Here is a 12,034-nt window from a genome sequence, read left to right as displayed (position 1 = left end):
AGTCTTTATGCAGGGCAGCTGCTGGGCATTGGGATGTTATGTGGTACGTGGGTATATGAGCAGTTAGAAATGCATGATGTATGCAGTATGCTAATGCAATATGATTGGTTATTTTTTCATTTTATTTTATCTCTACTAACAAGCTTTAGAAGGCACCGAGAAAGAATTTTCCGCTGGGGGATATCTCTTTGGTAATTGTTTCTTTTTTAATTATGAAATGGTTCGCCAGGCAAATCCTAGGATTCGGGATGGCCGATGACCTTACTAGGGACGACAGTAGGCGAATTGGAAGGTAAACTTTTGGTCGTCAACTCTGAGGTTGGGGACACTAGCAAAAGCAACATTGATTGCTGAGGGATTGAAACATCCTGACCTCAATACTGCGACTGGGGTAACACTGGACATTCTCCACTCTATGGTTGGAAACAAATTGTGATCAGCATCGGTTCTGAGACGGGAGAAAGGATATGCGTCAACTCTGGGGTTGGGTATAATAGGATGGGCCTCGACTCTAAGGTCGGGGATAAAGGTATTATACATCAACTCAGAGGTTGGGTTTGCAGATATCCACTATGAGGTTGGAGAATAGGTAAACGATACCACAACTTGCAAGTTGGGAAAAAGGTAGCCATTCCGCTCTGAGGTTGGGGCAAAAAGGTTCATCAACTACAATGTTGGAAAAAGGTAGGCATTTAGCTCTGAGGTTGGGGAAAGGTGGTTGTTCAACTCTGAGGGTGAAGATAGATCGTCAACCATAAGGTTGCAAAAAGGTAGATATTGAGCTCTGAGGCTAGGGGTCGAAAAAGGATAAGCGTCAACTCTGAGGTTGGAAAAAGGTAGACATTCAACATCGAGGTCGAAAAAAGAAGGATAATTGTCAACTCTAAGGTTGGGAAAAATAGGGTCTAAGCTCTGCGGCTAGCAAGAGCTACACCAACTCCAAAGTTGGAAAAATGTAGTTGCTCAACTCTGAGGCTAGGAGCGAAAAATGGTAAACGTCAACTTCGAGGTTGGAAACAAGCAGATACTCAACTCTGAGGTTGTGAAAAGAATGGTAAACAACAATTCTGACAACAACTCTGAGGCTGGAAAAGGAACAATAACTTTGGGGTTGAAAAAGGGCGGCAATACTGAGGTTGGGGTAATACGGAAGGTGATGATAACTCCGAGGTTGAAAAAAAGAGGCGACAACACTGAGGTTGGAAAAAGTAGCGACAATACTGAGGCTGCAAAAGGGCGACAACATTGAGTTTAGAAAAGGGGCAACAACACTGAGGTCGGAAGATGGCAACAACACTGAGGCTGCAAAAAAGGTGACATACAACTCTGAGGTTGGAAAGGAGAAACACACAACTCTGAGGTTGGACATAAGATAAAGGAAACAACTCTGAGGTTGATAAGGGACGACAACTCTGAGGTTGGGATGAGTAAAGGTGAACACACAACTCTGAGGTTGGTTAATAAGAAAAGTTACAACAACTTTGAGGCTGGAGAAGGGGCGATACACAACTCTGAGGCTGGATATAAGAGAAATAGACAACAACTCTGATGCTGGAGAAGGAACCACCATCAACTCTGACGTTAGGTGTAAAAAGGGACAACAACTCTGAGGTTGGGAAAAGGGTAACATACAACTCTGAGGTTAGAAAAGGGCGACAACTCTGAGGTTGGGATAAGGAAATTGCATCAACTCTGAGGCTGGATATAAAAGAAAGGCAACAACTCTGAGGTTGATAAGGGGAGACAACTCTGAGGTTGAGTTAAGGAAAGGTGAACACACAACTCTGAGGTTGGAAAAAGAATGGTAAACAACAATTCTGACAACAACTCTGAGGTTGGGGTAAGGACAGACAACATACAACCCTGAGGTTGGTTAATAAGAAAAGTTACTATAACTCTGAGGCTGAAAAAGAGGCGACAACACTGAGGTTGGAAAGGGCGACAACACTGAGGTTGGAAAAAGGGAAACATACAACTCTGAGGTTGGAAAGGAGAAACACACAACTCTGAGGTCGGATATGAAAGGGATAGAAGATAACTCTGAGGTTGGGAATAAGAGAAATAGACAATAACTCTAAGGCTGGTGCATGAATTGACATCAACTCTGAGGTCGGGTGTAAGACAAAGACAACAACTCTGAGGTTGGAAAAAGTAGCAACAACTATGAGGTTGGAGTAGGAATTGGCATGAACTCTGAGGTCGGGTATATGATGGTCTCTCAACTATGAGGTTGGAGGCAATGGCATCATCAAGTTTGAAACTGAGTAAAGGGTGATTATCTACAACTCTGTGGTTGGGGCAAATAGATATCAATACCGAAGGGTATCGAAAAAGTGATAGACACTGACGAGCAAAGAGGTTCAACACTGACGGGCATTGAAAAAAGTGATAGACACTGTAATTACTGGATTGGTCTCTCGAATTCGAGAGATAAGGGTTTTTCCAACGAGAATTGGACTTTACGAGAGGTTTGCCAACAGAAATGGGTTGTTGAATAATGCCAAGAGAGTCTTAGGATTGATTCTTCCTTGTTAGAGAGATTTGTGCCATGCTGGATGATATGTATGAATGACATGATATGAATTATGCATGACAGGTTGATGCGATGATATGAAGATCTACGGATGCCCCAATCTTGGGTATGGTGTAATGAATGCTGTGAAAATTTGCTCGGGTTGCGAGGCTTTTGATTTATGGAGGGTGGGATGCATCTTGCATGAATTCCTGACATCTGACTTCTTGATGTTGCTGGAGGATGGATCTGACGTAGACCTTTGGATGCCCCAGGATGAATCTGAGAAGCTTCTGCAAGCAGGGAGAGAACCTTCTTCTCTTTGGACTTGCCCTAGTCTATTGGGTATCTACACAGATTTCCCCAATCACTAGTTAGGAAGCAACTTCGTCGTGGATTATCTAAATAGGATATGCCCTAGTGTCTCGGAATTGCATTCCTCTGATCAACCATTCCGGGGAGATTGACTTCTTTTGCTCTTGAGATGGACTGCCCTAGTACGAGCCTTGAAGTAACTTTGCCTCTGGTTGGCTGATCTTTGAGGGAATTCCCCTGACTTACTGATCTTCAGAGAGATTGATTGAATCTCGACTTGACTACTTCAGATTGACTGAATCTTGTAGAGATTTCTCGACGTGCCTGCTTCTGATCGACAGGATCTCGAAGCGGCTTGTCTGTCTGCTTGACAGAGTCTTCAAACATTTTGACTGATGTGATCAAGAGATATGGCTTACCCCTGATCAACGGAGGTCTCATGCGTTCTTCACTGTTGAATCATCAAGTTCCTCAATTCACGTTCATTATGGCAGATCCTTTGATGCCAGATGCTTACTCACGAGTAAGACAAGTTCATTTTGGAAAGGATAATGCAATGTCATTTTTATGCAATTTTAAAATCCAAGCATGTTCACTAAAATTATGACATATAATGAATGCATCACTGATAACGAATGTCATATCAATATCAACATATATGAGTAAATTGATGAGGAATCAGTTTTAACACGATCATTCTGACTATAGTACGCCTTCGAAGTAAACCCGACTTCAATTAGGTCTTTTGAGGGTTGTAACATGGTCTGGTTCACGATTTTAGAAAGAAAGGATATATGGCTAGAACCTGTCCTAACCCACCCTCTCTTCGTGATGTTCTCCAGTCCTACATTCAGCTAGCTCGATACAAACGTTATTCTTCCAAAAGGGATTTGGGAGTGATGATTAATGAACCAAAGAAGTTTTTGGTGTGGCAGTCATCCTTCTTTTTTTGGTTTGGTAGCCACACAATTTTTTTCTTGCTGAGGATTTTCTTTTGATTCCTCTTTTGCAGATTTGTTTTTCCATCTCCCTATTTTTGCTGGATTGGTTCAGATTTACAATCCACAGAGATGCCCTAATTTTTGCCTAAGTCACTCGTTTTCGAGCTTTCGACTTAGTGGACTTTCTTTCTTCTGATTTCTGATTTTTTTTGTTTTTCCTGTTTTCTTTTGGTTTTGAAACAAATCGTGTGACATATATTTGTTTGATTGGAATTATTTGTGACCACCTCGTGTCTCTATGGGTGAGGGATAACCATTTGGAATTTAGGGTTTCCGGCCTCTTTTGAGGGATAAGATATGGTTGATCCTCAGATAGGACACTCTTTTTTTGAAGTTCGAACGCTTGGTTAAACTTACTGACGACTACCCTGCCCCAGCTTACGATCGAGGGTTTTATATTCAAGAAAGAAACTCCTACTCCTTGGCTCGAAGAGGTTGACTAGGGATTATCTTCCTTATATCTCCGGTGTTTGGGTTTTGAAATAATGCCTTACATCATCAGCAGTGAATTCGTTTCGTGTTTTTAATTTCATCCTCCTCCTCTTAAAACTAACATTTGAATATTGACAATATAAAGTATGAGTGGACACGAATGGATTTATTCAAAACATGCATATTCATTTCAATGTCATTATTATTCAAAAAATAAACGAGTTTATTACAAATGAATGTTACAAATGACAATTAAGAAAATCACACATGAACATGATTGAACCAATGATTGCTGGAATGATCCGCTTTATTTTCCCATTGCTTGGGATCTTGAGTCTGGCAGAAGCTGATGAGACAGTCTCATAGATACCAATCCTTCAGATCTAATATTGCCCTGATTATGGCACTGCAGATGTACTTGCCTGCACGAGGTTGTTTGGAACGACTGGCTTGAACGATATAGCCTTTGAGTCAATCAAGTCTTTTACTTTGTGCTTGAAGACATTGCAATTCTCGATCGAGTACCCTGGCATCCTAGAGTGGTACTCACAAATGACATTCATGTCATACCCGGGAGGAAGAGGTACTGGAGGAGCCTTAGCTTTTCTCAGCTGGACCAATGAATCCTTGAGCAAATGAGCTAGCAGAAGACCATACGGCATGGGAACTGGATCAAACCTTCTGGGAGATCTCCTCGGTCCTTGTCTACCTTGCTGATAGTAGTTTTGTTGTTGCGGAGCCAAAGGTTGCTAAGGAGCATAAGGTTGATGATATTGTATGGCCGGAGGACCAGTAGGAATAGCATATGTTGGCTGCTGATACGGGTTAGGTGTTACTGCTGCCACCGGATAGTATGGAGTTTGGTAAACTCCCGCTCCCCTTTTAGAGATTGTGGTAGCATTGGTCTCCCCTTCCTTCTTCTTTGGGAATCCGGAATGAGACTTCTTGGCTCCACTAGCCACCGCAGCTGTATCTTGTATCTTGCCGATCTTTAAGCCGTTCTCATTCGCTCGCCAGCAATGACCAAGTATGAGAATCCCGAGGTGGTACTTCCAATCATTCTTTCAAAATACGGCCCTTGAAGGGTGTCCATGAACATGTCTATTAGTTCTCTTTTAAGAATAGGGGGTTGAACCCTGGTATCTAGAACTCTCCATCATTGCGTGTATTCTTTGAATGATTCATCCGGCTTCTGAGCAAGGCTTTAGAGCTGAGTCTGATTGGGAGCCATGTCTAAATTATATTGATAATGCTTCAAGAAGGCTTCAATAAGTTCCTTCCAAGTTCGTATGTGCGTGTGCTGGAGATGCATATACCATTCCAAAGAAGCTCCACTAAGGATGTCCTGGAAAAAGTGCATTAAGAGTTTCTCATCATTAGATTGAGCAACCATCTTTCTGCAAAAAGCTCGAATGTGAGTCTTTGGACAGGTGACCCTTTGATACTTTTTGAAGCTCGTAACTTTGAACTTAGGAGGAATTTTCACGCCTGGCACTAGGCACATGTCGGTAGCATCTAACCCAAAGGTATCAGGACCTTCCATCGCCTTGAATCTCTCTTCCACCATACAGAATCTCCTTTCGAGGTCAGCAGCAGAAGGACCAAAAGCGTCATAGATTGAGTTAGCCTTTGCGGTGAAGAAAGCATCCTGATGATCGTCAATCTCATGTTGAACTCTCCCATTGACAGGGATATTGAATGGCTGAGCATCATTTTGATACACTGGACCTCTGTCGGGAGGCGACTGAGCTACAACAGGTGTACCAGCTCCTCCTAGTTGATTTACTGGTATTGTCATAACAGCAGGGTTGGCGGCGGAGACTCTCAGATTAGCCTGAGGCATTTCCTCTTATCCCCTAGCCAAAGCTTGCAGGGCTTCAACAATCTGACCCATCTGAGCCTTCATAGTGGTCATATCCTCCCTCATAACAGCTTGGTTCTATTCCAACTGATCCATGATCAATCTTTGGTTTCCTCGAGTGTTGCGTGAATGTCGGGAAGTCAGCTTGACTGTGGATGATTCTGGACACAAAGGCCAAATGGTAAGTTTTATGGCTTTTGTTTGATGATATGCAGAATGATGCATAAGTATTATATTTAAATAAAGTTTTTCATGATGCATGAATGCATGATTGAGTGAACGAATGATACACAAGCATGGTTCTCACGAGTCGAACAAACAAGTTGGCATGGTATCACAGGTTCGAGATACAAATGGAGGATAACACTAACTGTTTTCCATAATAGGGATCTCACTGGTCGGAGTCTAGGGTTATATAGGAACCCCAGAGTCATCGATTCATTTGGTTGTTTGGAGCTTATGGCAAAAGCTTGCCGGTGGTCAACTCCCTCAAATGAGCCTCTTTTGGGTGAGATATTCGTACCGACCCACACGAGAAAAGTTTATCGGGGACCCACACTACCCTATCATCGACATCGGGCTCTAGACAAGGGTCTCAAAGTCATGGACCTCCTTGATTATTTTCCGCTTACGGCAACAGCTTGTTGAGCGTCAACTCCATCAAGAAAATCTACTTTGAGTGAGATCTTCGTACCGACCCTCGTGAGAAAAGCTTCTCGGGGACCCGTACTATGTGACCATCAATCGTAATTGGCCGAAGGTTCAATGTTCTATGAAGGTCCTTAGACTCATGGGTCCTAATGGGAGTATTGATCGCTTACGCCAAAAGCTTGACGGTCGTCAACATCTCCAAAAGAGTCTACTCTAAGCGAGGTTCTCGTATCGACCCTTACGAGAAAAGCTTCTCGGTAGCCCATACTACTCAACCTCTCCTATCTCAAGTTTTCAGTCTAGACTTGGGTAGAGAGTCTTTCCCACAAGGTTACTTGTAATCAAAGTACCATCCATCACTACCATTGAATCGTAGAGTCGCATAATAGATTACAAAATTTAAAGCAAAAGACAATAAATAAGGCAAGCAATATCAAAAGGATAAGCACCCACACGTGCGAGGAAGCAACCTAGATTAGGCTTGACTTTCTTAGGGAGGTGTCCCTAGCAAAGTCGTCAGTTGTCGCTACACGAAAAATGCAGAGTCGCCATCGGTTTTTATTTATTCCAAAGGAAAGGGAAAATATCAAGAAAACCCCAAAGAATGGTCGTCGCAACCACAAACAGGTTCGGAAGTCGGTTATGCAAGAGGAAGGTATTAGCACCCCTCACATCCATGGTACTCCATGGGAACCATCTAGGATGTTTGCACTTACGTGTGTTGTTTATCGAAATGTTTGCTTGCCAAAGGTTTTGTGGAGTGGAGGTAGATTTTAAATTAGTATGCTCTCCAAGGATTGGGTCCTCGTGCCTACGTATGCACATTTGTTGAAGTGAGAAACCAGAGCCCCGTAGTTCGTGGGTTTAAAATGTTTATTTGTTTCGTTAATTTTATTACCTTAAAGAAGGGTTTTCGATCGTGTCGCCCTAAGGCTCAAACAAAAGGTTTGAATGAGTTGAAGTTGTTTTTAGGTTTTAAGAAAGTGTTATTGACTTCGGATTGCACTAAAGACTATGGATAAAGGTGAATACCTAAAACTACCAAGCCAAACGTCTTGTGTTCGAAGCATTCAGAATGAGTGTAGGAAAGCTCCAGTCTCATCCCTTATTTATCGCTTAAGGATCGTGACGTACGATCCTAATCGCCATTTATTGTGTTTTTGAATTTGATTTGGAAAAGAGACCGCTTGATGTTGGATCAAGGGTTTGTTTATTGTTTTTGATTTGAAAAAGAGACTGCTTGACGTTGAATCAAGGGTTTGATTATCGATTATGGAAGAGTGAGCGCTCCTAATGCCTAAGGAGTAGCTAATAAGCAATAAAAGAAAGCAAGTAAAAGCATACATCGGAAAGGGGATGGGGGTACATGTAAAGTACAAAGGAGTGCAGTAAATAAAAGATCTCATTGTGAAGTAGCCCAAGAGAAAGCCATGTGTGTAATTCTGTCCTAGACTAGAAAGCACATAAGAGATTGCAAGTTCTTCTTGATTCTTGAATGCTCCTTCCATGTTAGGGTTGAATAATTGTCCAAGGTCTCTTGCAAGGGTCCTAACAACAATCTCTAAGTCCATTCCAATGTCCTTTCCATGCTAAGGGAATTATTTTTTTGCATTTTTTAAGTCTTATCTATTTTTATGTTCATTTTAAGATGAAGTGAGGATGTCCAATACAAAGCAAAATAAAGCAAGGTAAAGTAAATGACAAAAATAAATGTTAGAAGCGGAATTGTAAAAGTTAGGTACGGAAAAGTAAAGAGTTATAAACGGAAATAAAAGAATTGGATGTTAATGTTAGATGTTAGAAATCAAAGTGAAATAATAGAATTAAAATCAACATCCACTATTAAATCTAAAACAAATTCTAAAGTAAAACAATACTCTAAAATTAAATCAAAACAATTATCATCAAACAATTATCATCAAACAATTCTCAAAAGTAAATTCTAAACAATTATCACAATTAAGTCCTAAAACCATTAACAAAATTATCATTCTAAACACAATTATCACAATCAAATTAAATCTAACCAATGAACAAAAATATTCTAAAAATCAACTAACAACTATCCTAAATAACATGATTAATCCAATTAACAAAATTAAAACCAAATTAATAAGAAAATCAATCCAATTAAATCAGCATGGGCCTTATCCATCCTAAGCCCAAGCAAGGGGCTGTGGGGCTGACCTATGGAGGTGTATACCAGCAGGCTAAGCTTGGGCCTTAGAGGCCCAAGGTATACACCCCAAAGAGACAAGGTCAACTACACTTCTCCTACTTCACGCTCAGATTGCAAACACAACCGAACCAAAAGCCATGGCCAGAAACCTCTTCTCCTCCGCCGTGTCGGAATCGCCTCCGACAGCGGCGGAGAGCCAATTGCTACAAACTATACACCAAACTAAATGCCTCACCACACTTCGCTCAGATCCCTCATCGATTCTAACTGATTTGCATCCAATCCCCCTAACTGAGCCTAACTCGCTCCAAAAACCCAACCTCCATAACGACCGTTCGAATGCTTGGATGATTCTGCCGCGCCGGAGCTCATTGTCGGCTGCGGCGGAGCTTCTAATCGCCTAATTGTACCGACGGAACATGCACCTACCGTCGAAAGGAAACACCAATGGAATCAACTTCTTCTGCTGCGATGTGCTTCTGCTATGAATTCTGTTGATGATGGAGTCACGAGAATTGGTGCGGTTGTGGTGTGGAGTCACAGTGGTGGAGCTGATGATGTGAGGCACGGGAAGGAGAACAAATGGAACCTTCTGTAAATTATGATCATGCGTTATGATCATGCAGTTCTGCGTTTCAAATTACAGCTTGTCGTTTATGCTTGTTTCCAATTTTCAATTTGCTGCGTTTTGATTATTTTCAATTTTCTGTTGCGTTTCAATGTTGTGAGTTCATGTCGTTTGGTATCGGCTTGGATGCCGCTTTCAGCTGTACGTTACAGTTGGTTTGTTGCTTATTTCGTCATATTGTTACTGCGTTTTGAATTGCTTGCGTTGGTGTTGTTTTGCAGGTGGCTTGGCTTGATATGCTTTTGGTTGAAGTTTGGATCTACTGCGTTTGGCTTAGCTTATTTTGGACCTGGGTTTGTTGCGTTTTACTTTTCCATTAACTGCTAGTTTGACTGTGTTACTTGTTGCAGCTTTGTTTTGGTTCGTGACGCCGTTGTTTATGTACTTTCATGCACACTGTAGCAGCTGGTATTGACTTGGGTGTGTTAGCCTGCTGCAGTTTTTAGAGCTTTGGTGAATGCAAGTTTGCGTCTGCTGCGGTTTAATGTAGTTAGGATTTTGGTTGCAGTTTGGATCTACTGTGTTTATGGCTTGCACTTTGATGCCGCGTTGCTGTAGTTTGGAGTATTGCGTTTGGATGGAAGCTTTATGCAGCTGGGAGTTTGGAAGTGGCTCATGGATAATAGCTCGTTGATGCGGTTTGGTTTGCTGGCTGTTGTTGTGCGTTTCGTTGCAGTTTCATCTGCGTTTTGCCTTTTGGTTTTTGTATCTGCGTTTTGCAGCTTTTACGTGTTGATTGTACATCGCTTTGCAACGGTGTACTATTTCCCTTGCAATTCTTCCACTTGCATTTTCTCTTTTTTTGTCTTATCTGCAGTGCTTTGGTATGATACTTGGATATAGATTGTGTAATTTGGGATATGGACCTAATCTAATGGATAATGAATAAGCCAAATGGACTTGTTGGATATGTTAGACTATGTCACGGATCTAGAAGGGGGGTTGAATAGATCCCAATTAAAAATTTGAGTCGGCGCTACCAATTTAAAATTGGTTTTGAAAAATTGTTTTAAGTGCGGAAGCGGCCGAGGAAAATTTTAGTCTAAAACGAACCGTTATTGGAAAACCGGATATGTGTTAAGCTAATGGATTAGAGATAAAGTGAAATACGAATCACTACACTATTTGCACAATCAATGATATGTTTCACTTACTAGCAAGCCTAGTTCCAATGATCCAAAATACCAAATTAAACTAGATGCAAACTTAAGACAACTTTGGCTTATGCAAATTAACAAACACTTGGTGTGCATAAACACTCCAAGTGATATTTGAGTTGAGTAAGTAATTCAAATTGACCTAGTACAATATACTATTGTACTTTGTATTCAAACAGCAGTTTTAATCTCTTACTCAACTTATATCAATGTTTGGTAAAATTGCTTAAACTAAAATCACTTAATTTTTAAGCTGAAAAACACTTATGCAGAAAATCAAAGACAGAGATTTGATGAAGCAGTTCCCCCGCCGTCCTCGCTTCGGGGTACGTCTGCCCTCAATTCTAAACTTAGAATTGAGATGATTTAATTAGATATCCCCTGTGAAATTTAACCGTTTATACAAGGATTGTAAAGCAAGTAAACAACAGAACTCCCAATGTGTTGAATGATGCTTCCTATCCTTGCTCCTTGATTCAAGATGAATCAAGACCTTCGATCGTTGTTGCTAGACCTCTGACTCCAGCCCCTTTGTTGAAGAATCTTCCGTTCTTCAAACCCTCGGCCCGACTGATCTCAAACACAACGAATCGAACCCGAATCCTTCACTTCAATATCACCGAATCCGCTACTAGACTGATGAAGACTTCCTCTTCTCAATCACCTTCGCTCAGCTGAATATTTATGAAGCAATTCGTCCAAAAAAACCCAAACACAAACCGGTATTGGAGGACAAAACCCTAACGGTTTTATTCAAGAAAGAACCTGCCACAAGCTTCAACCCGAACCGGATTCTCCAATCACAACTTCGAACCTTATCACCTTTAACCGATCACGAACCACATCAAAAATGATTGTGTGTAGTTGATGTGTTGTGAAATGTTGAAGATGAAGATGATGAATCTTGGACACCTTGTTCACTCTTTCTTGTTTCCTTGAACACTTGAATTCAAATTGACAAATGTTAGTTGATAAAAGTGTTTTGACTTCTATTTATAGTAACTAGCAAACCAACCAAAAATAACAGCTTTTCAAACAGTAGAAAGTACTCAGAAAACTGAGTTTTCGCACGAGCGGTCGACCATAGGTCGGCGTGCGCTGACCCGTGGGAAATGCACCGACCCTTATGGTCGACTCAAAGGTTTCATGCGCTGACCCGTGGATAGCATCACTATGCCATGCGCCGGCCTGGGCTCGACTCAAGGGTTTCATGCGCTGACCCGTGGCTAGCATCACTATGCCATGCGCCGACCTGTGGTCGACTCAAGCAAGCATGCGCTGACCAATCTCAAATTTGT

The 12,034-nt window shown here is 41.5% G+C and overlaps 1 long non-coding RNA gene across 1 annotated transcript; it reads left to right on the top strand.

Annotated features, from left to right (window-relative positions):
* Window positions 1-8,927: 8,927 nt before the first annotated feature.
* On the top strand, window positions 8,928-10,489 carry LOC127118432 (uncharacterized). The gene is made up of 2 exons (XR_007802212.1): window positions 8,928-9,999; window positions 10,088-10,489. It is a non-coding gene; the product is annotated as an uncharacterized LOC127118432 (long non-coding RNA).
* Window positions 10,490-12,034: the final 1,545 nt, after the last annotated feature.

Source organism: Lathyrus oleraceus, chromosome 2, assembly GCF_024323335.1.
Source record: "Lathyrus oleraceus cultivar Zhongwan6 chromosome 2, CAAS_Psat_ZW6_1.0, whole genome shotgun sequence".
Taxonomy (NCBI): domain Eukaryota; kingdom Viridiplantae; phylum Streptophyta; class Magnoliopsida; order Fabales; family Fabaceae; genus Lathyrus; species Lathyrus oleraceus.
This window is presented reverse-complemented; position numbering and strand designations above follow the sequence as displayed.